General features: G+C 42.7%; 1 long non-coding RNA gene across 1 annotated transcript; it reads left to right on the top strand.

The window, feature by feature from the left end:
* The first annotated feature begins 1,283 nt into the window (after positions 1-1,283).
* On the top strand, positions 1,284-23,954 carry LOC121488979. Its single transcript, XR_005987224.1, has 3 exons — positions 1,284-1,447; positions 23,093-23,249; positions 23,812-23,954. It is a non-coding gene; the product is annotated as an uncharacterized LOC121488979 (long non-coding RNA).
* Positions 23,955-24,169: the final 215 nt, after the last annotated feature.

Here is a 24,169-nt window from a genome sequence, read left to right as displayed (position 1 = left end):
TCTGTTGGAGTTACATTATGTCTGTTGTATTTAATAGATACTGTTTAATAAGCTGACTACCTAACACCATCTTTTGTCTGTCATCTTTTTTTTTTTTTTTTTTTTTTTGGTGCCCGGGCAAAAATTTCCTTTCATGTGTGCTGGCATTTAATTGCAGAATCAGTTAATGTATTCACAGTTTAAAAAAAAATGCTTTCCAGTCATGCATCTTTCCCATACTTGTCAGAGTTATGACTACACTTTGTAAGTCGTTCTTTTGACACAGAAACACAACTTTCTCAGGGTATCTTTCTTTTCAGAAGAGCAGTGAGTGGGAATTCAGTCTAGCTGGCATGTGACATTGAACTAGGCAGCTTCTCTGGGTCTCAAGTTACTTCCTTGTATGTGATGGCTGGTGACCGGATTACCTCTAAGGTCTTAGCAATTCTATGTTAGGTTATGAATGTTATGACCCAAAGTGGCCTCAGATGCCTCCTCTACCTAAGAGGCAAGCTGTCTGGCAGAAGGACTTTTTCCCAAGGACAGTGAGCTATCAGCTGTCATAGAGACTCTTAGCAAAGCAGCAAAATTATGATCTGTCCCAGCTTTAACTAACCTAGATGTGATCTCTATAGTGCGTTTCATTGGTTTTTGCTTTGTGTCTACCAGTATGTAGGGTAGAGAAGGGAAGCAGGAAGATGGGAGAAATGGAAGTGGGAGAGAATCTAATGTCATGTACCTATGGCAAAGCAGCAGTGTGCTAGTCTTTTTACATAGGGGGTCCATTTGATCCTCTCAATGAAACCATGCATGTCACAAATGATATTATTCCCACCTAACATATAAGGAAGAGAAGCTCAGAGAAGCCAGGAATTCTGGCCAGAGTGATACAGTTAGCGGCAGATCCAGGACTGGAGCAGCCCAAAGCTTACATTGTACCTACTAAACACTGCATGATTCTTGGTTCCAATGCACAGCCTTCCTTGCTAGGGAACTTTCTTGGGTCACCCATCTCCTGAGTTATCTATGCTAAACAAGAAGGTTCTATTCTCTTGTGCCCATTGGGCTTGGAGACCATGGATCAACCTTGGGTTGACTGAATTGGAGGCCAACTGAAGAGAGACAAGGCCAGGATGAAGTGTCTGGTGTAAGGGTTAACAAAACCCAGGAGCTGAAGGCCGAAGCAGAGTCCTGGGTCCGTGCTGGGTGGGTCTGCAGGAGGCTGGGTCTAGGAGAGGGCTGGCCATCTATGACCAACCAGGAGTGGCAGTGAGCTGGTCCTGGGCACAGGGCCTCATTGGACTTGGGAGCTGCAGGACCTTGTGTTTCAACTGTAAAGCAGAGACTGTCAGATAGTCAAATCCTATCCAGAAGATGGAGAAACCAATGGCACCATCAGACTGATTTAATACCATCTGACACCTGTGCTGCCTTGTATTAACAGAGCATCAGTAAGATATAATGAGAGGTAACCTCCTGACAATATATGGCATTTTCTTCTTTCTCCCTCTCTCTCCCCTCTTACTCCCCTTTCTCCCTCACTTCTCTTTCACTCTGTTCTTTCCCCTCATTTCCCTACTAATGTTTATTATGAAAACTGAAAAAAAAGGAAAATAAAAGGGAAAAGAAAGAGAGAGAGAGAGAGAAATCAGTAGAAGGTCTTATGATGAGAAGCTACAATTCTCAATGCTTACCCTAGTTTTCAGAAGTGAATGCCTTCTGCTCTTAATTCTGGTGGTTACCAGTTTAACTCTAAATTTATACACTAATTCTAGTGTGTAAATTCTATGTAAATTCTACACTAGAATTTATAAATTTATACACTAATTCTAGTGGTAATTATACACTACTTCTTCACCTGATTTAAGACATTGTCTAATCACTTGAAGGATTTAATGCACTTTATTCTATCTGCTTCTGCCTCCACCCCAATTTCTTTTTTAAATTTTTTATTGGAGTTCAATTTGCCAACACATAGCATAACACCCAGTTCTCATCCTGCCAAGTGCCCCCCTCAGTGGCCATCATCCAGTCACCCCAACCCCCTGCCCGTCTCCCTTTCCACTACCCCTCGTTCGTTTCCCAGAGTTAGGTGTGTCCTGTTTTGTCACCCTCACTGATATTTTCTCTCATTTCCCTTTATTCCCTTTCACTAATTTTTATATTCCCCAAATGAATGAGACCATATAATGTTTGTCCTCCGATTGACTTATTTCACTCAGCATAATACCCTCCAGTTCCATCCACGTCGAAGCAAATGGTGGGTGTTTGTCGTTTCTAAAGGCTGAGGAATATTCCATTGTATGCATAGACCACAGCTTCTTTATCCATTCATCTTTTGATGGACACTGAGGCTCCTTCCACAGTTTGGCTATTGTGGACATTGCTGCTATAAACAGTGGGGTGCAGGTGTTCCGGCGTTTCACTGCATCTGTATCTTTGCCCACCCCAATTTTTGTTGATGCTTTTTGTGCTACTGTTCATTTCCTTTGTACCTTTGAGTAATAATATAAGCATATATTTTTATATTCTATCAGCTTTAGAAAGTACCTCTTTTTTCCAACTTTATTGAGATAATAAACTATAACTATGTAAATTTAAGGTGTACAACATGATGATTTGGTATACACATATAGTATGAAATGATTACCACAATAAGTTTAGTTAATGTGTTCATCTTCATTTCATATAGTTATTTTACCTTTGTGTGGAGAACATTTAAGATCTACTCTCTTTGCAACTTCCAGTCACCACACTATATGTTAGATCTCCAGAACTTATTCATCTTATGAATTGAAAGTTTGTCTCCTTAGACCAACATCCAGCTATTTCCCTGACCCACCAACCTCTGGCAACCACCATTTACCATTCTACTCCCATTTCTAAGAATGTGGATTTTTTTTTTTTTTAGAGTCTACATGTAAGTGATTCTATGTAGTATTTGTCTTTCTCTGACTTATTTAATTTAACAGAACTCTCTCAAGTTTCACCCATGTTGTCCCAAATGACAGGATATCTTTCGTTTTTTAATGGCTGAGTGATATGCAATATTAATATTCAATAATATTCAACTATATATATATCGCATTTTCTGTATCCGTTCATCTGTCAGTGGACACTTAGGCTCGTTCCATGTCTTTCCTATTATAAATAATGCCCCAATGGACATAGAGTACAGATAACTTTTCGAGATAGTGATTTTGTTTCCTTTGGATGTATACCCTAAAGTGGGATTACTGGATCATATAGTAGTTCTATTTTTAATTTTTTGAGGAACCTCCATACTATTTTCCATAATAGCTATACTGATTTACATGGAAAATGCCTCTCGATTCCAAGCTAAATTAGATTATGATATGAGTGCTCCACCCTTCTCCCCGTATCCTTCTCATTTTCTGACATCTGGAATTTGTTTTTACACTGTCAAGGTTGATCATACTGCATTTTTTATAAACACATTTAAGTCTTCTGTGTTCTACGAGGCTGATTCTCAATGTTGGAAGCCAATAAACTTTATGTTATATAAACTGAAATTATTAATACATTAACCAATTCTTTCCCGAAATACTGAGGCAGGACCTGAGCTGATAATATATCATGGGCCCAATATCAAGAAGCATGTGCTGTGCCTTCGAGTTAAAGGGATTTCCTTCATTATATGCAACCGTGCCCCAGTACCATGCCACTGTTTGGTGGGGCTGATTGATATGCAGTTTTCACTTTGGTGTGAGCAGAAAGAGACTTCTGGGTAGCAAACTCTCTAATGTCAAAAACAGGGGGATATTTACACAAGGAGCTACTAAGCCCTAATTCTCAAAAAGAACATTCAACCTCTGTGGAGAAGGGAGTTCTGATTTTTGCCTAGAGTTTGGCCGCCCAGATTCCAAACTGGGATTGGGGGAGGAGAGTGTGAGAGGGCACCAACTGGCCAGTTCATCTGCAAAAAATTTCAGTGATCTCTGCAACCCCACTCCTCCACCCTTGCCATCACTCTGGAATATGGCTTCACTGATCCGATTATCCGTCAGTAGGCTTTTAGTCTCTTCATCTCTACTGAAAATGTGCTGGGATCTCTCCTACAACTACCTTGACTGTTTTTATTTTATTGAGGTCTCTGAAAAGAGGCATAAGCCACATCATGTATATTTTATTTTGTTCCTGATGATGACATAGTTCAGCTTTGTTATAAAGAGAAATTTCAAACAATCAAGAAAAATATAAAAAGGAGGGGAAAATCCATAGAATCTTGCAACATGGAGATAACCACTGTTAAAATCCTGATGAAAGTCCTTCCTAGATCCTCTTCCTAGATCCTCTAGCTTTTCTGGTTCTGTGTGGAATTGCTGGAGGCAGTTTGCCTGTACTTGTATCTCTGAGTCTTCACTCCTCAAGAGCCATTAAGCCCAAAGTAGGAAAATAGAGACGAATGCTCCTCACTTTCTATGTTGCAGCCACCATCCAGGGCTTTACTGAAAGGAGGAGTCTGGGTATATGATTCCCCCCCAGGATTGTCCCGTCTTTCTCTACTTTAATTGCTTCTGGCTTTTGGAGCATCTTATAGTGAAGACATTGTATCCCCTAAGCATTCCATGTCCTTTTGCGGAGAAGGTTTTCTAGAACAGATTTTTCTGGGTTCTTCTTTCCCAGGGTCAGAGTGGGCATATAAAATATCAAATTAGTTGGTTCCTGAAACTTCCCAGTTAGATCAGGCTGCCAAGTATTCTTATGAGTTAAAACCAATAAATGCCCCTCTAGTCTGTCTTTACTGATGAGTGGGCCTTCTCTCTGAATATATGGGTCCTGCGGTGGGAGGGAGGAGGCTTTGAGACAGTCTTGGAGAATCTGAGAGTGAAATACTCAGGGAACAGCTATCCTGACCATCCTTCTTCCCTGGAACAAGGTCATTCTTCTTTTTTCTATTTTGCTGGAATTGTGTTTGTTTGCTCATTTGTTTTGGACATGAGTTGGGAAAGAGACAAGTCTGGCCCATCTCCAGCTGATTGCTGCATCAGCTGTGGGGTAGCAGGAACTTAGTTTGCCTTCTGCTGTATGGGGTGACCCACAGGGTCAGAGACAAGAGGACTCTCCATGGGCGTGGGCCTGGCAGACTCAGTCACTGTGTTCTTTCCATGTGGGGTCCACGCAGGCACCCATGTGAAGGCATCAGATGGCTTGTGCTTCTCTGGGCCATCAGTCAACTCTCTGAGTCTGGGCTTTGCTTCTGACTTGGCCCAAGCTCCTGGCAGAGAAGAGGCTGCAGATTGGGGAAGGTCTCGGTGTCTCAGCCACAGACAGGCTTAAAGGAACAAAGCCATTACATCCACTCTCTGAAGAGGACTTTAAAACTTTCCTTGTGTTCATTCTTTTCTCCTCCACCCACTTGTGGGACACTTTAGACAAATTGCCTTCAGGATGCTGAGGCTCTGTGCCCAGGCAAGGAAAGTGCAGAGGGGACAGGGTTCCACCTGGGAACAACAGCTTGGCAAATGGCCTCATTCTCTTACCATTTGATGATTAGACTGTCACAAGGACCAGGACACCAAAGTTTTTCACCTTGGATACACAGATAATTGGACTACTCTTTGAGACTTTGATTGAATCTCACTTTTTCTGAGTCATGATCCCTGTGGAGATGGACCATTCTATGGTTATTTTGGAAGTGAATTCCTCTATAAGAAATGTATCTGTTCTGAATTTGTTCTTGTGACCAAAAATTCTGTAGCTAAAGCCTGACAATGAAACCTTTCCAACATTCATTCATTCATTCATTCATTCATTCATTCATTCATTTATTGCAATGCATCAGGTGGTCGAATGAAGAGATCAGATATGGAAATAGAAACACAATTTTAAAAGTCATCTTGCCCAGTTCCCCATACCCTGGAAAGAACTGGTTATAGAACAAGGGCACCTGGGTAACAACGACTCATTCTTCTAGACCCAACTCCCTTCCCATATTCAAGGTAAAACTGGACTCGCTGGTCTTTATGGTACATAATATACTTCTGATTGCACCATTCTGTAATTATTTGTTTTTGTCTTTCTTCCTATTAGAATTTGAGCCCCTTAAGAGTAACAATTCTTATTTCTTTCTTTTTATAATTTATTTATTTATTCACGAGAGACACACAGAGAGAAAGGCAGAGACATAGGCAGAGGGAGAAGCAGGGTCCCTGTGGGGAGCTGGATGTGGAACTCGATCCCAGGATCCCCGGGATCATGATCTGAGCCAAAGGCAGATGCTCAAAACCACTGAGCCACCCAGGTGCCCTCTTAACTATTTTTGTATTTCTATCACTGAACATAGCACCTTACTCATAAGCTTTTGGAAAGTGTGTCAAATGGGGGCACCTGAGATGCTCAGTTGGTTAAGCACCTGACTGGTGATTTCGGCTCAGGTAGATCATGATCTCATGGGTTATGGGATCAAGCCCCAGGTTAGGTTCCATGCTCAGCCTGGAGTCTGCTGGAGATTCTGTCCTTCTGCTCCTCTCCCATTTGCACACACATACACACATGTATGTATGTATGTGTTCTCTCTCTCAGATAAATAAATCTTGAAAAAAAATTGTAAATGTTTGTTCAATGAATGAATACATGAATGAATGGCATGTAGATCATAGACTTCCCTTCCCAGCTTAGAAGCCCAAAAAGGGTGTTGCCCCTTGAAACATGTTTGTCAGTAATAACAAAAATAACAGTTACAACTTATTGAGCACTCCTGTGAGCCAGAGATCAGGCTAAGTACTTTATGCACAGTATCTCATTTAATCTGGATCCTTCCTCCAAGTATGCATATATTGTTATATGATCTCAGAGTATGTTGTACTTCCCCATTGTGGTACGTATCACACCTACAAATAATTGTTTACTTTCCTTGGATTGTTGTCTTTCCTTGGATCAAGAGCCCCCAAGGGTAGAAATGCTATCTTTATTGTACATGATGCTGAATCATCCAGCATGGAGCCCATATAATGTGTGCCACGTAATAAATACTGAATTAATATGTTTTATTTTAATGAAAGCTTCAAATCCCTGAGTGTTGAGTGCTATTGCCAGTACTCTTTAGCGTAATTGCAATCCTGAGTGTCTCTATTCTTTTCCATTCCTTAGACAGAACATAAAGGTAACTGGCAAATTTTCCTTATGGTGGCTGAAGATGTTGATGGCCTCAGTGATCACCTTTAGGTTACTCTGTACCTCGAAATTTGGAAGAGATTCCCCACTCCACCACCCCTGCTCCCTGATTGTTTATCCTTTTAGCCACCCTTGGCACATCTGTGTTGCTGTCTCTACCAACATGACATTGCTTCCAGGCATTGCCACTGTTGCTTTGGGATCCCAGGTACTAACAGAGGTAGAATAAAGTATAAATAAAGCCACACACAGGAGCAAAACAGGGCAGGGCAGGGTTCAGTGCAGAAAGAGCAGGAGTCTGATGTTGAGACCACCAGTCCCAGGTCTGAAAGCTTGGAAATCTCAAGCCACCCTGATTTCCCTTGAAGGAGTAAAGTGGGTCTTCACTGCCACCAATCAGAGGGGATTTTCCTTTGACTTCAGCTAGATTCTAGCCCCAGCCCATTTTCCCCTCTGCCACATTCAACATTTCCATCCTAATAGGATTGTCTGCCTTTGTCTGAAGTTTGTTCTGCTCATTGGGGCTCCTTGCTATCATCATAGACCTCAACTTCTCCTCATTGCTCTATTTCCAGAGGCAGCCATCTCCTTGTGGTCTGTTCCCACTGCCAGGACAGAGTCGTGCAATCTCCATAACGTGGAACTAGGGCTAGGAACATTCCCATTATACCAGGGCACCGAACCAAGTTTCTGAGAGTGGCACACTTTCTGGACGCTATTCTCCCTTTCACCTTTATGAATTCCAGAAATGCAGATTACCCTCACAGATCTGGGACAGGCTGCCAACCTCTGGAGTCGTTGCCATTCTGGTAGGGGGCATCGGGAATCTAACCGTTTCAGAGCTAAATTGGCTGAGAGTGGCAGGAGTGTGATTTGGACTGGCACTGGCCATGTTTGGCATCCTAGGCTTATTGTTGGGGTCACGTAGAGGAACAGTGGCGACTCACAGTTTCCATTTTAATAATAAACTGCAGATGCTTATTTAAAGTACCCAGACATTTATTTCAAAGCTAGGGAGGCAGCCTTGAACAGTGGAAACAAACAGGACTAGTTGCTGGGAGTCTTGGTCACTCGATGTGTGATCTTAAGTGTCACTCGATCTTCTTGGACTCAGTTGTCCCATCTATAGCATGCGGGGCTTGTTGGGATGGAGGTGTTAGCTGATGCCATGGTGACTGGTAATCATTTTGCAATATATAAATTTATCAAATCAACGTGTCATGCACTTTAACTCACAATGCTGTATGCCAATTACATTGCAATAAAGCCCAGGAAGAAATGAGGTTGTTGACTAGTTCACCTCTGAGATTCCTCTTAGAGCAACACTAGGGTTTCTTGAAGATCTTTTATTTCTCTCTCTTTTAAAAAAGATTTATTTATTTGAGAAAGAGAAGGAGAGCACACAGGGAGAATGAGAGGGAGAAGCAGACCCCCTGCTGAGCAGAGCGCCCAACGTGGGGCTCGATCCTAGGACCCTGGGACCATGACCTGAGCTGAAGGCAGGTGCTTAACCAACTAAGCCACCCAGGTGTCCCAGGTCTTTTATTTCTCAAGTGAAAATCACCCCAGTCTTAAGACAACATACCCCTCTTTCCTGTCCTGTGGTATTGGGAAGCTACTTCTTCAGACCCATGAACCCGGACTTGAACCACCTTGGAAGACAGGTCTTCTATTGTGAGCCACAACTCTGAAAATGGCCTTCACAGCCAACTTCCAGTGTTGCTGAACTACCTTGTCCATTCTGAATCAAAATATACAGCGACATGTCATGTAGGAAAAGTCTCAAATGGAAAATAAAACAGGTGTCTCACGAGAGATCATCTTCGCTATTTATACAAGACAGCCTATGCTTTTTAAAAAAGATTGTTTCCTAATTACAAAAGGAATTCATTCTCATTTAAAATTTGGAAAGCTATGGTAAGTTTAGGGCAAAGGGTAAAATTAGTCTCAATCTCATAATTCTATCCCATCCCACATAGAAACTATTAGCATTCTGGTATATTCTTCACTTTCTGTGCAGTTTTTTACATTGTTGAGATCATGCTACTTGTATTATTTCAAACTTTTTCCCCACTTAAAATTGCATAATGGGCATGTCCTCATGTCATTGAAGCCGTATCTAAATAATAATATTTTAATGGCTTCATAATATTCTATATTGTGGACATTGCCCTGAAGTTGAATAGTTAGGTCATTTGTGGTTTTATTCTTTCTGTTTTTTTTTTTTTTTTAACTTTTAACATCCACGTTCCTATATCTCTGAAATTTTCAGGTTATTTCCTTGAAATATATTCCCAGAAATGGGTTATTAAATTTAAAAGTACAAATGGTCTTAAAACTCTTGATGCTGTTTGGGTCTTAATTTTTCAAATACATTTTATGACTCAATATCACCATTTTTTCTCTTAAAGAATATCATCTCCATTTCAGTCATGAGAAAACTTTAACTTGTCTGGAAGCAACACAGGCCTAACCCTCCTCTGAGGAAACCTCAAAAAAAAAAAAAAAAAAAAACCCAGATCTTTGTCAGCAACTGTCCATCAGCTTCGAGAATTCCTGTCTGTTCCCAGGTCTCGCCACGTCCCCAGGGTACTGATCTTCAATGTCACTGTGAAATGAGGGATTGTAAAGAAGTCGAGAGAATGGTTTTTGACTGGAAGGAATAGAAAATGAATGAGTGCAAAAAATCCTAAACTGTATTATCAGAGTCCCTATTTGATACCATCCACTTGAGCCACATTAAAAAATAATAGGAACTGCTCTTACTAGGCTGAGCTGTGTGACTTTGGGTGTGTTCCACAGCCTGGCTGTGGTCCAGGGTCCTCCTGTGCAACGAGAGAAGAGTGAATGAAGTGATTTATTAGGTGTTTGCAGGCCAGCATGATTCCGCATTTCTTCGTACCATGCGGATCATGAGGTGATATCCTAAATCTACCTTGAACCAATTTTGAGTTTGGGATTTGAGTTTGGGATTTTCTTTGAAATGACAATCATTACCAATGGCCATCTTGGGGGTGTGGGATGTTGCAGAATAGTCTATAGGTGAAGAGTTTGAATTGAAGCTTTGCTAATTATTAGCCATGCATGTCTTTAGGTCAACGACATAAATACTTTGAGCATTAGTTTTTTCAACGGCAGAAGGGTTGATAACAGAGCCTATTGCCTGAGACCGTTGGAGGATTAGGGAGATAATGTGTGGGACCAGCACACAGAAAATACTGAGGACTGCCAAGTTTGCTGTGCCAAAATGAGCATTGCTCCTAGAACGATGGGGAAAACAGGGTCAGGGAAGTTGCCCATTGACAAAAACCACCCAGCAGGGTAGTGACAACACCATGGATCACCTGTGGTCCCCTTGCCCCAGTTTACTCCTTCGTCGCCACATCATTCAGGAAATAGCTGAGCAAAGACAAAGACGTCTAGTGGAAGCTCAGGAAAGAGATCACTGTCTTCCTGATCCTGGTCCAAAGCCAACAGCGAGCATTATGTGCCTCCAATCATGTGTCATCCAAGAAAGAGGGAAAAGTCCTGAGCAGACACCACTGTCTAAGAAGGACAAGTTCTGAACTCTTCTGTCTGCTGTACCGGATCTCTCGTGGCTTGGTCTCAGTTACCTTTCCATGCGCACTCGCTGCCACAGCCTCTCAGGGCCCCAGCTTGCACAACAGTCCCTCGTACAGCGTTCCCCCCGGCACAGGCATTTCACCATGGCACTGCTGGAGCCACTGCCTTCTTGCAGAAGACCTTGTCCCTGTGCCATCTCCTCCTCCACCTCTTGGCAGCTCCTCCTCATTCTTCAAGGTCCAGCCCAAATGATGCTCCTCCCTGGATAAAGGCTTCTTCTTCTTCCCAGACACATTCCTTGCTCCTGGCTCTGGCTGGGTTATGAAGACACCCATGTTTACCAGCATGCTGGATAATGTGACCCCTGTGACTTAGCTCCAGAACATGTGGATACAGGAGGCCCTCCTCCTCTGGCATCTCCAGCATAACCTACGTGTTCAGATCTTCCAAGCGCTGAGCAAGGTTTGCTTCTGCAAGGCCTCCGAAACCTACAGAGTCTGAAACTTAAGATAAATGCGTGGTTCTTCTTCTTCTTCTTCTTCTTCTTCTTCTTCTTCTTCTCCTTCTCCTTCTCCTTCTCCTTCTTTCTTCTTCTCCTTCTCCTTCTCCTTCTCCTTCTTCTTCTCCTTCTCCTTCTTCTTCTTCTTCTTCTTCTTCTGTTAGAGAGAATGAAAGAGACAGCGCATGAGAGCATTTGCACATACAAGTGAGCAGGGGAGGGTCAGATAGAGAGGTAGATAATCTTAAGCAGGTTCCTTGCTCAGTGCAGAGCCCAATGCGAGGCTCGATCTCCCCACCCTGAGATCATGACCTGAGCCAAAATCAAGTGTCAGATGCTTAACTGACTGAGCCACCCAGGCACCTCTGGTTGTTCTTCTCAGAGGAGAGCTAGAAGAAAATTATTATTTCTATTTTTTTGTTTTATTCAACAGTAAACACAAGTAAGAAACAAACCTTAAACATATTGCCGTGCCGCAATTATTATTTCTATTTTTCTCCCGCTGTTACAATGGAGATCCTTTTTTTTTTTTTTAAATCTTTGGAGCCCTAGTGCTTCTGGCAGGGTACACTAGTCCATGCACAGTCGCCGATCTGTGGTTTGCTAAGTGCTCTGACAATGAGTCAGTCACTTACTGAATGGACATTACTGTGTCCAGTAATTTGCAGGGTGCCCTGGAGACTCTCAGAGACACACCTGCCTTTCAGCTGAACTCAGATGCAGCCACAACACTCAACCTTTTTAACGCCAGAGATGCTCATTCTATTAAATATTAGTATTAAGAGGTTAAGGTGTATTAAGGCCCCACGGAGTTCTCTGTGGTTCTTTGCACCTGCATTCCAGACTCTTCTGATGTGTGTTTATTTCTGTGTAAAGTTACTCCCTCTCATTTCTGCCTAAGCTCCCACCAAGCTTTGACAGGTCCCTCTCCTCCCAACGCCTTCCAGCCACATGTAGGCTTTCTAATACCTAGTCTCCTCTGTTTTCCTCCAGTGGCTTTGTGTTTGCTTGTCTAGTCTCCTCTGTAAGATTCTAGGTTCCTGCCCAAGGGGATTTCTCATCTTCTTTTCAACTCTTCAGAGTTCTTGACAGATTGCTAGGTACACAATGGGCACTTAAGAAATCATTCATTCATTAGTATGGACATTCTTCACATTCCAAGAGATGAAATTGGGATCTTCTAATCTCTTACTCAAGTGTGATCTGGACCAGCAACACCGGCATCTTCTGGAAACCTGGTAGAAATGCAGAGGCAGGCCTGCCTTAGATCCGCTAACACAGAATCTGCATTTTCACAAGACCTGCCGCATTCATATTCATGAGAAGCAGTGGACTAAATGACACTAATTGTCAAAGTCTTGACCTTTTCGGCCTCACTTGCTCCACTGCTTTTGCTTCCCCCATTCTTGGCTCTTCATACTCCCCTCACCGCTGGGCTCCAGCTCCTGCCCCAGGGCATCACTCCAACCATTTTCTCTCCAATATCCCAATTCTCTCACTCCTCTAGGATCTCTGTTCTTGTCCACAAAATGCCAACAGTTCACTTTCTCCATTCTTTGTGACTGCTCTTGGCAATAGCTCGGGCCTCTACTGTGCTACAGGGCCTCCTGTTTTGTCAAATCTGTGCACACCTTCCTTACCAAACTGCCATGTGAGAGGTATTCAGCAGGAAATCTGAATTCAATCTTTTCTTGAATGACTTATAGCTCTTTTTTGCCTTTTCTGTTTATCAACTCACTCCTAACTGAACAGAAGTTAGGAATTCATTGGTCAGCAAAAAATGTGGGGTGGCAGTGAAATCTGTGCTCTTCATTTATAGATTCAGCTGCTAGAAAGAATTTGAGAACTGAGCTGTCTTCATTAGTCAAGCCTACTCTTTCACTGAAAGAAAGTATGGTTCACTTTAAGGCAATCAAACATAGAAAATCATACTTAGAAGCAGGAATGGCAGGGTTTGCTTTAAACGATAATTCTTCCACTTAAAAACATTCAAAAGATCTTTAAACTGAGAGTCTTTAAAGTGACTTTGAAAATTACATTTGTTCACCTTTTGATAAGAGCACAGATGTCTTGAAATTCAAGGGAGACTTATTTTCAGTTTGAGTTGCTGTATTTTATGTGGAATCCAGGAGAAAAAAAAACAGGTTTGGAGCCTGAATTACAGAGAAAATCGCTTCAATTCCCCACCCACATATTTTGTAGCAGGACCTAAGCAGTTAAATACTTCTGCTGATGATCGTATTACTGTTTGACTCCTCTCCTACCTGAGGCTTGATTTACAGTGATAATTTTCTGTAGACATTTTAAAAAGTGATTGTTCATAATGAAAAGAGATATATTGGAGAGAGTCTTCCTTAAAGCCAAGGGCTGACAATAATTGGGTCGTTTGATTTCTATTCATTTTTCTTAAATCTCTGATTGCTTGCACAATAACTTTCTTCCCCAATCAATTAGTCTAACAATTCATATCAATATTTTATTTTTAATGGTTGACTACTCATTTCATTAAAAATGTAAGTGCATTAGCTCTGTGTAGAATGATTCCATTGGGATAGGCTTATTTAAATATTCATAACATAAAAATTAATAAATCTGAGCACAGTGTTTGCATTTTAAAAAGTCAGGCTACTGTCAGGTGTATTTGGTCCTAGATGAGATTCACTAAATTAAAAACCTTGAGTGTCATCTTTTTATTGATTCTTCTTTACAATAAAACAATGCAACAGAAATGCTATTAGAATAGAATTACTACCTAATAATTCATCAGTTCTCTCAACTTCATCCATTGATAGCAAGTTGCCCTTCCCTCATCTTTCATGCTACTTCCCACTATCACCTAGATTTTGACTATTGAATCAGCCTGACTGAAATCGAAGTTAAATGTTAGTTATGAATAGTATTTACTTCCATTTCATTCAGTCTCTCTCTTCTCTCTCTACCTCCCACCACCACCACCTAAGTAAAACCAATGCATCATAATGAGGTACAGCAAGAGCTATAGGGACAACTGCTTCCATTGGACTTGCTCCCAACTGGAGGAAGAAGCATACATCTCACAGGTAGCAAAGGCTGTTGTATATTTGTTTATGAGTATATAGAGCCTTAGAATCAGAAAATCTGACAAATCTGTATAACAAGTTAGGAGGTAGAAGATTCCAACTAGAGGATGGCATCTCTGATAAGCTACCAAAGGCTTGGAATGCCATTTACATCATTCACAAAAATTAACTTGAAATGGATTAAAGACTTAAATGGGAATGTAAATTGATGCAGCCACTATAGAAAACAGTATGGAGGTTCCTCAAAAAATTAAAAATAAAACTTCTGTATGATACAGCAAGCCCATTTCTGAGTATTGTTGGGTATTTACCCAAACAAAATGGAATCACTATTTTGAAGATATATCTGCAGTCTAATTATCATTGCAGCATTATTCACATTAGCCAAGATCTGGAAGCAACCCAAGTATCTATCTATGGATGACTGGATAAAGAAAATGTGTCACACACACACACACACACACACACACACACGGGAATATTATTTGGCCTTAAAAAAAGAAGGAAATCCTGCCATTTGTGACAACATGGATGAAACTAGAGGGCATTATGCTAAGTGAAATAAGCCAGACAGACAAAGACAAACACCACATGGTATCACTTATATGTGGAATCTAAAAAATAATACTAATAAAGTCAAACTCATAGAACCAGAGGACAGAATAGTAGTTGCCAGGGTTGGTGAACAGGAGGAAATGAGGAAATGTTGGTCAAAGAATACAAACTTGCAGTTATAAGATGAATAGCTCCTGAAGACCTAAGGTACAGCACAGGGACTATAGTTTATAATAGCATATTATATACCTGAAATTTGCTAAGAGAGTAAATCTTAAGTGGTCATACCACACATACACAAAAGAGGTAACTATGTGAGGTGATGTATATATTAATTTGATTGGTGATCACTTCACAGTGTATAGGTATATCAAATCATCACATTCATACATACAAGTCAAATATGTACAATTCTATTTGTCATATATCCTTCTGTAAAGCTGGGGGGTGGGAAGGAAAGGAAGTGGGGGAATCCAAACAGTTCAGGGCATCCCTGAAAAGCTACCAAAGGCTTGAAAATACCATTCAGAAATAAGCACACTAGAGTAGTCAGATGTGCCCTCCTCCAAGAACCCCCAAACAACCTAGCCTGGAATTACTGTTTTCTGATACTCAACCTCAGATCACTTCTGTTAACAAAGCCTGGGTGGATTGGACAGAAAGGACCTCTGCTAGAAATATGAGTGGGCCACCTGTCAGAATGGGACCCAGGGGGATGACATTTTGCAGCCTCCAACAGTCCCACCTGTGCCAGTATGTATAATGTTTGTGAACAGGGTTATTGGGAAGGATACAGAATTTGGAATCAAAAGACCAAACTTCTAACCCTTATCTATTAAATCCCTAAATTCATTTCCAGTTCTAAAATTATGTATACAAAAAGTAGCTATTGAAAGAGAAAACTCAAGATTAGACGTGAAATAGGTGGTACAAAAGTGACCCCATCTTACCGCATAGAAACCCAGACTGCACGCCCTCGTTTAGAATCCCTAGACAGCCTCAGAATCCTTCTCTACCCTCTCCTTGGTCAGACTCTACAAAATGCTCCTAATTGATTTATGACTTGAAATTCACCTGCCATCCCCAAAGATGAATGATTAACATGAGGGAAAAAGTCATCTCCACTTGAATGAGGCCGGTAGAGCATCCCAGTAGCAACCCTTCAGGCGCCCAAGGCCTCCACAGATTTTGAAGGTCAAAACTCAAGTTTGAGACCAAAGGAAGAGTGAACTGATCAGAATAGCAAAGACAAGATCCTCAAATTTGAAATGGTCACTGAAGTCAAGCACAGAGACGCTTCTGTGTTGAGTTCTCAGAGATGTGGAGCTGTGTTTGTGATTCTGGTCGTCCTTTATAAATTAAATTCTTCTCCTGGGCCAAGAGAGGAAAGAAAATACTCAGATCCATACACTGTGTTTATTTGATTTTACTGGAAACTTATAAAATTCAGTTGTTCTATTATAAATGAGGCACATGTGGAATCCATATACACAGCAGAGAGACAGATGGTGCATAGTCTCTCCTTGCGTGCGTACACACAGACGATGAATGTCTAAGATATACAAAGCATTGAATGTTTAAAGATTATGTGTATATTATATACAGCTGAAAAATCCTGGAGTCATCTACTCCAGAGCTTCTCAAAATGTGGTTTACAAACCATCTGTCTCAGAACCTGCTGGTGTCTGAGTGGGGGTGCAGACCTCCCGAATCGGTGTCTCCCAGACTCTACCAAGTAGATTGTGGGACAGTGATGCTTTACTGGTTGGCTGGAGTCTCTTGAAGCAACAAATGTTACTCTGTGACTCTGGGGACCTCGGTATGTGCTTCTGTGCAAAACTGTATTTCATTGCAAATATAAACGCAATTTAAACTTAACAGTGGATTTAAATCCTCTTAATTCCTGTCTCCGTCTATCAGCGAATGGTGGCTATAATGAAATTTGTGTTGCTTTGTTTCATTAGTTCTTCTTTCTGGGTTTGTAGCACATGAAATTTAGCTAGAGTGAAGCTTTGTTACATCTGGACTGCTTCTTCCTTCTAAGTCATTATAGCCTCCTTATAGTTTTCTGGCTGTGCCCTTGACACAATGAAACGGTCCTGATTTTCTGAAATTGAATAATTAAATGGGCAAGAATGAGCTATGGTAAAATGAACAAGAGCAATGCTGATATTTATACCCCTCTCCTCTTATCTAGAGGCAGCCCACAAATTTAAACTAGTATGATTAAGCCAGAGTACAGTGGATCTCTTCATCATTATGGAAAAGCAGGTCCCTGGGAAGAGTAAATTATGGCACCTGTTTAGTTGCATTAAAATCACTACCCAAAAGGTATAGACAATAATTAAATAATATACCATAAGTGACAGAAACTGAAGGGAAAATTTCAGAAGTTAAATGTACTAAATGTCTCAAGCTGGCCAGGGCTCCGAGCACAGAGCCTTCATTTGTAGAATCCAGTGATAGCTGCACATGACAAAGGACTAACAAATTGAAGAACCTTCTAGCATCAGTTCAGGACCAAAGAGTAGAAAGTTGCTGTCCTTTGAGGAACTCCCTGGACCACTCTGCACAAACAAGATGGGCCAACAGCTTGCATGTGAAAACAGTCCAGGACCTCAAGATTCAAAATGCTTAGCCAAGCCCCTGAAAATGCTCATCATCCAATGTGGTTTGGGGTGTAGGGTGCTGTCCTCCTGGAGAGCTCTCCTCGCTTAACCTAGGCATCCTCTGTGCTGTCCTTTGGGAAAAGAGCTGTTGTCAAAATTTCTGTTAAGGGGAGAATCTTGCAGATCTTATCATGCTACAAATTGTTACCTGCAACCCTGGAGTAAGAATTTATGGCAGCTCCTCTGTAGGACTAAGGAGTGGAGATACCAGGTAGCACAGCTGGAGATGCTCAAGCCTCTAATTTCCCAGAACCCCTCTTGGAGGTAGTAGAAAGATTTGATGAGGCTGCAAGCCCTGTTTTGAGCTGTGGGGATAGCAAATGTGGAAAAAAAGGGTCAGATACTTAGCCTGATACCTGGAGAGAAACCATAAACCCCCAGCATGGTGGATAATAACAGTTACTGGGCTCTTTCCATGTATCCATTCTACTCCTACTACTACAACTACGACTACTACTATATACGCTCCTAATCTCATCTGGCACAATGCCCACAAGAAGCCCATGAGGTTCACATGCTAATCCCTATTAAATAGATAAGAAAATTGCAGTTTAGGGAACTAAGACTCTTGGTCAAGGTCTGTGGTCTGATTCTAAAGGACCCTGCTCTCAACTCCTAGTCAACATACCGTTCATGGATGATGGTACTTAAGACTCACAGTTGCCCTCCATATGGTGGGTGGCCTGACTCACCACCACCCTATTTTATAGATGAGGAAGTGGAGGCCTAGGGAGCTTGGGTGAGACATTGCCTGCAGGGACAACTCAGAAGTGCCAGCTCCAGGATTCCGTCCATGTCTACCTATGCTAAAGCCTGCCCTTGGTGGATAATGATGAGGTCATGGTGGGGGGAGGGGAGGAGGAGGGACCTTCAGCACAGTGACAAACCCTGGCTGAGACCTGTGTGGGTCAGACCTTGATACAAGGCCTTGCCTGGTGCCAACCAGGCCTGGAGCTAACATCATCCAAACCCTGCAGTAGTTGTGCAGATAGGACTCTCTCTCCTATCTTAAGCCAAAAGATACATTCAGTCTGAACTGAGTGACAAAATGCACGGCTCAGGCAATAATGGGTCCAGAGGGGCAGAAGAAATTGGCGTGAGGCTCAGTGGTTTGGAAAAGTCTCCTGAAGGAAGGGGATTTGAGATGTGTAGAAAATGTGGTATCTGGAGATGCAAAGAATTATTTATTACACATCTTTTTACCCAATATTGCCAAATGTTCTCCATGTATTAGACATGATGGGGAGGCTGAAGGAATATTAAATGCATTTTCTAGGCTTAAGTGACTTAGAGCCTAGTTGGTGAAATAGAACATATAGGAAGTGACAGTGATCAATACTAGCCAATATCCAATTAAGGGCTAAATTGTGTTCCATTATCTGGAAGTACTATAGAGTTTCAGAAGACCAGAGATCAGGAAGGGGGAGGACGGTCAGAAAAAGTTTCCTGTGGGAGGTGGTTTTTTAATGTGGCTTCAAGAATCCAGGGGTCAGATGGAGGGTGTTACACCCATAAACGCATGCAACGGGGAGAGAGCATAGTGCGTTCGTGAGTCAGTGAGCAGTGGAGTGGGCAGGGATGGTAGCAAGCCTCGGTAACATCTTCAAGTTTGGGGGTTGGAATAAACCGAGTCCCTCAAATTACCCAAAGTAATTTGGAATTCAGGTTGCTACTCTATGAGTTAAACCATGAAACTTGTACCCAGCGGATTGAAGCAAGAAGTACAAAATCATCTAAGAGAGCTTGCCTCCAGCCCTGCAGCCCTCAGCAGTAACGGGGACTTAGGTTTTCTCCATCTCTAAAGAAAGAGCTATCAGAAAGAGGGACAGTTGACCACAGAGCTAGGAGCATCATTATGTGAGTGTCCACTCTGCCTATCTCAGTTGTCCGCTCTGAGAGGCTGTTGTAGGTGTCATTTTTAATCACAGCAGCCTCTGTGAGCATAGCTGGGCCAGGGGTCTTTCACCAAGAGGGCCTCTAGTCCTCTCACAGATGAGGTGGTCAAACAATTGAAATGGATCAAGCCCAGACTATGGCAAAATTGCCCCATAAAACCACTCTCTAGGGACTTGTTAGATACCTAACTCCCCCAAATGACCCCAGGGCCATTGCACATGCCTCCCTAGTTGGGCACTGTACGACTCCAGGGGTGTCATCACCCACTCCCATGCACAAGTGCACTTGGCAGCCCTGTGTGATCTCTTAAATGAGTTTCCATTTAAACTTCAGTGAATATACTATGAAGGCCCTCAGCAATTCTCAGTGCTGGAGAGCAAAGAGAGCTAAGTTAGAGTCCCTTTCTGGGCCCCTCGGGCTCTGGCAGCTGAATGAGTGTGACCAACAGCATCAGGAACCATATATGAGCAGAGCATGAATTCCCCTTCACCGCCACCATGGGGGGAAATACTCCACATTCACTTCCTATCTTTAACAGAGCCCCGGGCTCTGGCAACTGTCAGAAAATCATCAGTGTCCCCAGCCTTGCACACGAAGGAGACAAGATTGTGGGACCAGCTACTGCAGATACTTGAAAATTCCAGGCTGTGCTTATCTGACCTGACATTGACCTGATTTCAGAGACAGTCCTGTTTTCTTGGTGGCTCAATTCATGCCAGAAATGTTGCTGTTTTATAAATGACCAGCCGACACTGCTGGGCAGTGCAGGGCTCCTGGTATCAAGGTTAAGGCAAATGGCCCAGGAATCTTGAATAGAAATGAGGACAGGCCCAGCAAAGAGAAGGTGGCTCTTCAGAGCCCCAGGGTCTTTCCCAGAACACAGGTTCAGTGTAGTGGAAGGGGCATGTCCACATTTTTTGAGCTAGGGCATGATCCATGGCGCCTCATCAATGATACCTTTCCCCTCAGTGAAAGGAAGCCAAGAGTCCTTTCATGCCAGCTAATCGGCATGATGTGTTAGGTGCCTGGAACCTTGAGAGGAAGAGAACGGGCAGTGAGAACTTTAAAGTAGGAGGGAGAAATTGTGTGTGTCTGTGTGTGGGTATGTATGTGTGGGTGCATGTGAATTGGACTGGGGGATGGTTAGGATGGAGAAGGGTAAAGGGTTTTGTTGAAGATGCCTGGGAACCGGGTGAGGGACTCGTTTATAATTCCCATTTTCTTTCAGTGAATTCAAAATCCACAGAGAGAAAGACACAGTCAACATTTGGAGAGCCGTGTGTCAGCTTTGTTACAAATAACCTGGCCGCTGAGTGTGGTTGGAGATCTGCAGCCCAAAGGTTGTACTAATTCAGTCTCTGAAATGCCCAAGCAGATAAGAGGTCAGCAGTCTACCCCGACAGGACTGGGCCATTCTGCAGGCAGTGGATGGATCATCCTGCCTGCAGACAGATCTGGAAGGAAAAGGAACCAGGAAGGGCTGAGCCACAAAGGCCAAGATACTCCTAAAACACTTCCCAGACAACTGACTTCCTCCTAAGACTGAGGGGTTGGATATACTTAAGGTAACCAAGAGGTGACTTTCAAAGTAGCTCCTTCTTGGAGCACCTGGCTGGCTCAGTGGTTGAGCATCTGCCTTCAGCTCAGGGAGTGATCCCGGGGTCCTGGGATCGAGTTCCACATCAGGATCCCCACAGGGAGCCTGCTTCTCCCCCTTGTCTATGTCTCTGACTCTCTCTGTTGTGTCTCGAATGAATGAATGAATGAATGAATGAATGAATGAATAAATAAGTAAATAAATCTATCTATCTCATGGAAGCACAAGCCCAGGGGGAGAATTATCCCCACCCCTTAGCATGTTCTATGCAAACATAAAGCAAAGATTAGAATCCCCTATCAAGGCCAGGCCCTATAAAGCTTCCCTCATCTGTGACTGATCTACACTGACTAGGAACAGGTACCTCTCGGGGTGTCCTGTAGACTTCCAAGATACGCATTGGTGGTCCTGCTGTCACCAGGCTTGGTTTTCCAGGCCCAGAGAGACCTTCATGTTGCCATAGTGCTCAGTGAGTTATGGGATAAGAAGAATAAAAGTGTCTATATAGGTAAAGAGGGTACCCCCAAAACTTCCCTGTCTTGCTTGTGCTTATCGAGTGTTGATCTTACCTCCAAACCACATTTGCCCTCGAGAACAGGACAGCTGCATGGTCTTTCTCCAAACTGTGCTTGTTCCTCCTCAGTTTGCATTCCTGATGGTTCAGTGATTTGGTCTCTGTTTGTAAACCAGCAGACAGAGCGTAGCTAGGACTGTCCCCACCAATCATTATTGCCATCATCAAATGTTTGGAAGGTCACCTTGTCCAATCTCCTACTCCCTCCCAAAAAATCCCCTCAGAGAGGCAGAGGTGGGAGTGGGGAATTGGGGGAAGAGAGTCAAAAGGTACAAGCTTTCAATTAAAAGATCAATAAATCCTGGGAATGTAGCATACGGCATGGGGACTATGGTCAACAATATTATATTTTATATCTGAAAGTTTGCTGAGAGAGTGGATCATAAAAGCTCTTATCCCAAGAAAATAATAATGAATATGTGAGTTGATGAATGCTAACTTACTGCGGGAATCATTTTGCAATATATACAGATATCAAATCTGTATGCCGTACACCTAAAATGAATACAATGTCAGTTCTGCTCCCGTAAAACTGGACAAAATTTTAAAAAATTCTCTCAATAATCCCTCTCAGATAGCTGTTGGCATAGCTCCTGTTTTCCAGGCCTTTGTTAGAACAGTGCTGAGGGCACCTGGGTGGCTCAGTGGTTGAGTGTCTGCCTTCGGCTCAGAGAGTGATCCTGGGGTCCTGGGATCGAGTCCTGAATCAGGATCCCCACAGGGAGCCTGCTTCTCCCTCTGCCTATGTCTGCCCCACCCCCCGTGTCTCTTATGAATAAATAAATTTAAAAATATCTAGAATGGTGCTGAATGCCGTATTCATTTGGGGACAATAATCTCAATTAGAGGGACACTCTGTAGTGGGATTGTGTTTAAGTTCATTTCAAGCTTAACTGGTGCCCTACCACTTCCTTTCAAATGCCTGTGACATTACAAATCTTTCTACAGTATGTTGAAGGAGTTGACGTTCTCCTTGCTGAGCCAACTTGTGGGGGATTAATCTAAGAGGACGAGGCTAAGGGGCCAACGTTGAATATTTAGATGTTGATGGGGGCTACAGTGGGAGGCCAGGTCAAGAACGCAGAGGAGCAGCTCCAGGTTGCTAGGCCATGGGCAAAACGAGACGAAGTGGGAGTTGGGGAGGGTTTCCTTAGGGCCCAGAGTCACAAATAGAAGGCACTCAGGGGAAGATAGAGAGCGGAGATGTCTCTGGCACCAGTACCATCCTCTTCACCTAAGGGGGTTGCACGGTGATTGTTAGTCTTTGGCTTTCTACTTCCTTTTAAAACCCTGGCACTCTGGTATGTGAGCACAGGAAGCTGGATACAGCCACAGGCCTTGGGACACCCACCAGGATAATTCTGAACCTCATAGTCCTGTGTGAAAAAACTTTACATATATTTAAGATGTCAATAACCTGTGAAGTACTACCATGTACCTAAAAATGGTGGTAAAATATTGCATGAGGTAGAAAACCAAGAAAAGAGACAGAATGAAAATTGGGGTTATTGGCATCCAAGTTATGGAAAGTTCCATGTAATAGTGTTTAATCCTATTTTCTAGTCAGCATCTTGGACATGGTGATGATGTTAACCAACACCAGGAAGCTCTTCTCGCAGATCATCCCCTGGATCTGAGAAAATGCTGCTCTCTTGGTGACAGAAGTAGATGAGATGGATATTGCTTCTTTGTGTGACTTCGGAGGGTCTACAGGACATGGGTGAGAATGTGACTTTAGGAAATGATGCTGCCTATGAGTCTGGTTTCTTTTTTGGACTCCTGAGGCTTGAGCACTCACCTGAATAAAATAAGCATGTACGAGGTAACTGTGACTGTGAACGGCATTCTGACCACTGTTCCTGCCTCTTTTGCTTTGCTCTTTAATGTAGTTGAAATGTCCCAGTTTGCACTAGAAAATAAGCCCTTGTTTGTTGATGAAACCCAATTGTATGGCTAGGATGGTGCTCATAAATCCTCTGAATTCAGTCTTCTGGAATTTTCCCAGATTGAAATCAAATACCCACACTCCTGCCTGGCTCTCAAATTCCAAGTCAGCAGTATCTCCCCTCACACACAGACTGTATGTGACATTTTTGTGGGAGGTTATCACAGCATAAGGACTGTGCAAGGACTCGGGGCTTATCTAATCGGGTTTTCTTGACACTTGTTTTATTGCATTCAAATCTCACCACCTGATCAAATGACTGCACTGGTTAGTGAGCTGTTGCAAAAGAGCTTCCTGACAAATCTTTGCCCTTGTTCTAAACCCATTCTCCCACCAGTTAGAGGAGTTTGGCTTCCTGGGCTACGTTGTTCCTGGCTGGTCACTGACATGGAAACCCCAAACCATCTCTCCAGTTTGAGGAAATATTGTTCAGTGGGGTAAGTATTCGGTCAAGAAGATTCTTAAGGTCCCTTCCACGTCTTGCTATTGAGGATTCTAAAACCCAACTGCCACGGCATTTAGTACTATTCCTCCCTGCTCCCTGACACCAAAATAGGCATTCAATAAATATTTGTGGAATAAATGAGTGAGTAAAAAAAGTGAATGACAAATCAACAAATACAATTGTCAAATGACTATGACCCAAGTCCTTCTCCCAGTTCCTCCCTGGAAAACCATTCTGCTCGAGATAAAAA

This window comes from Vulpes lagopus, chromosome 4 (genome assembly GCF_018345385.1).
Source record: "Vulpes lagopus strain Blue_001 chromosome 4, ASM1834538v1, whole genome shotgun sequence".
NCBI classification, from domain to species: Eukaryota; Metazoa; Chordata; class Mammalia; order Carnivora; family Canidae; genus Vulpes; species Vulpes lagopus.
Note: the sequence above shows the minus strand (reverse complement) of the source record. Positions and strands in the feature narration are given on the sequence as shown.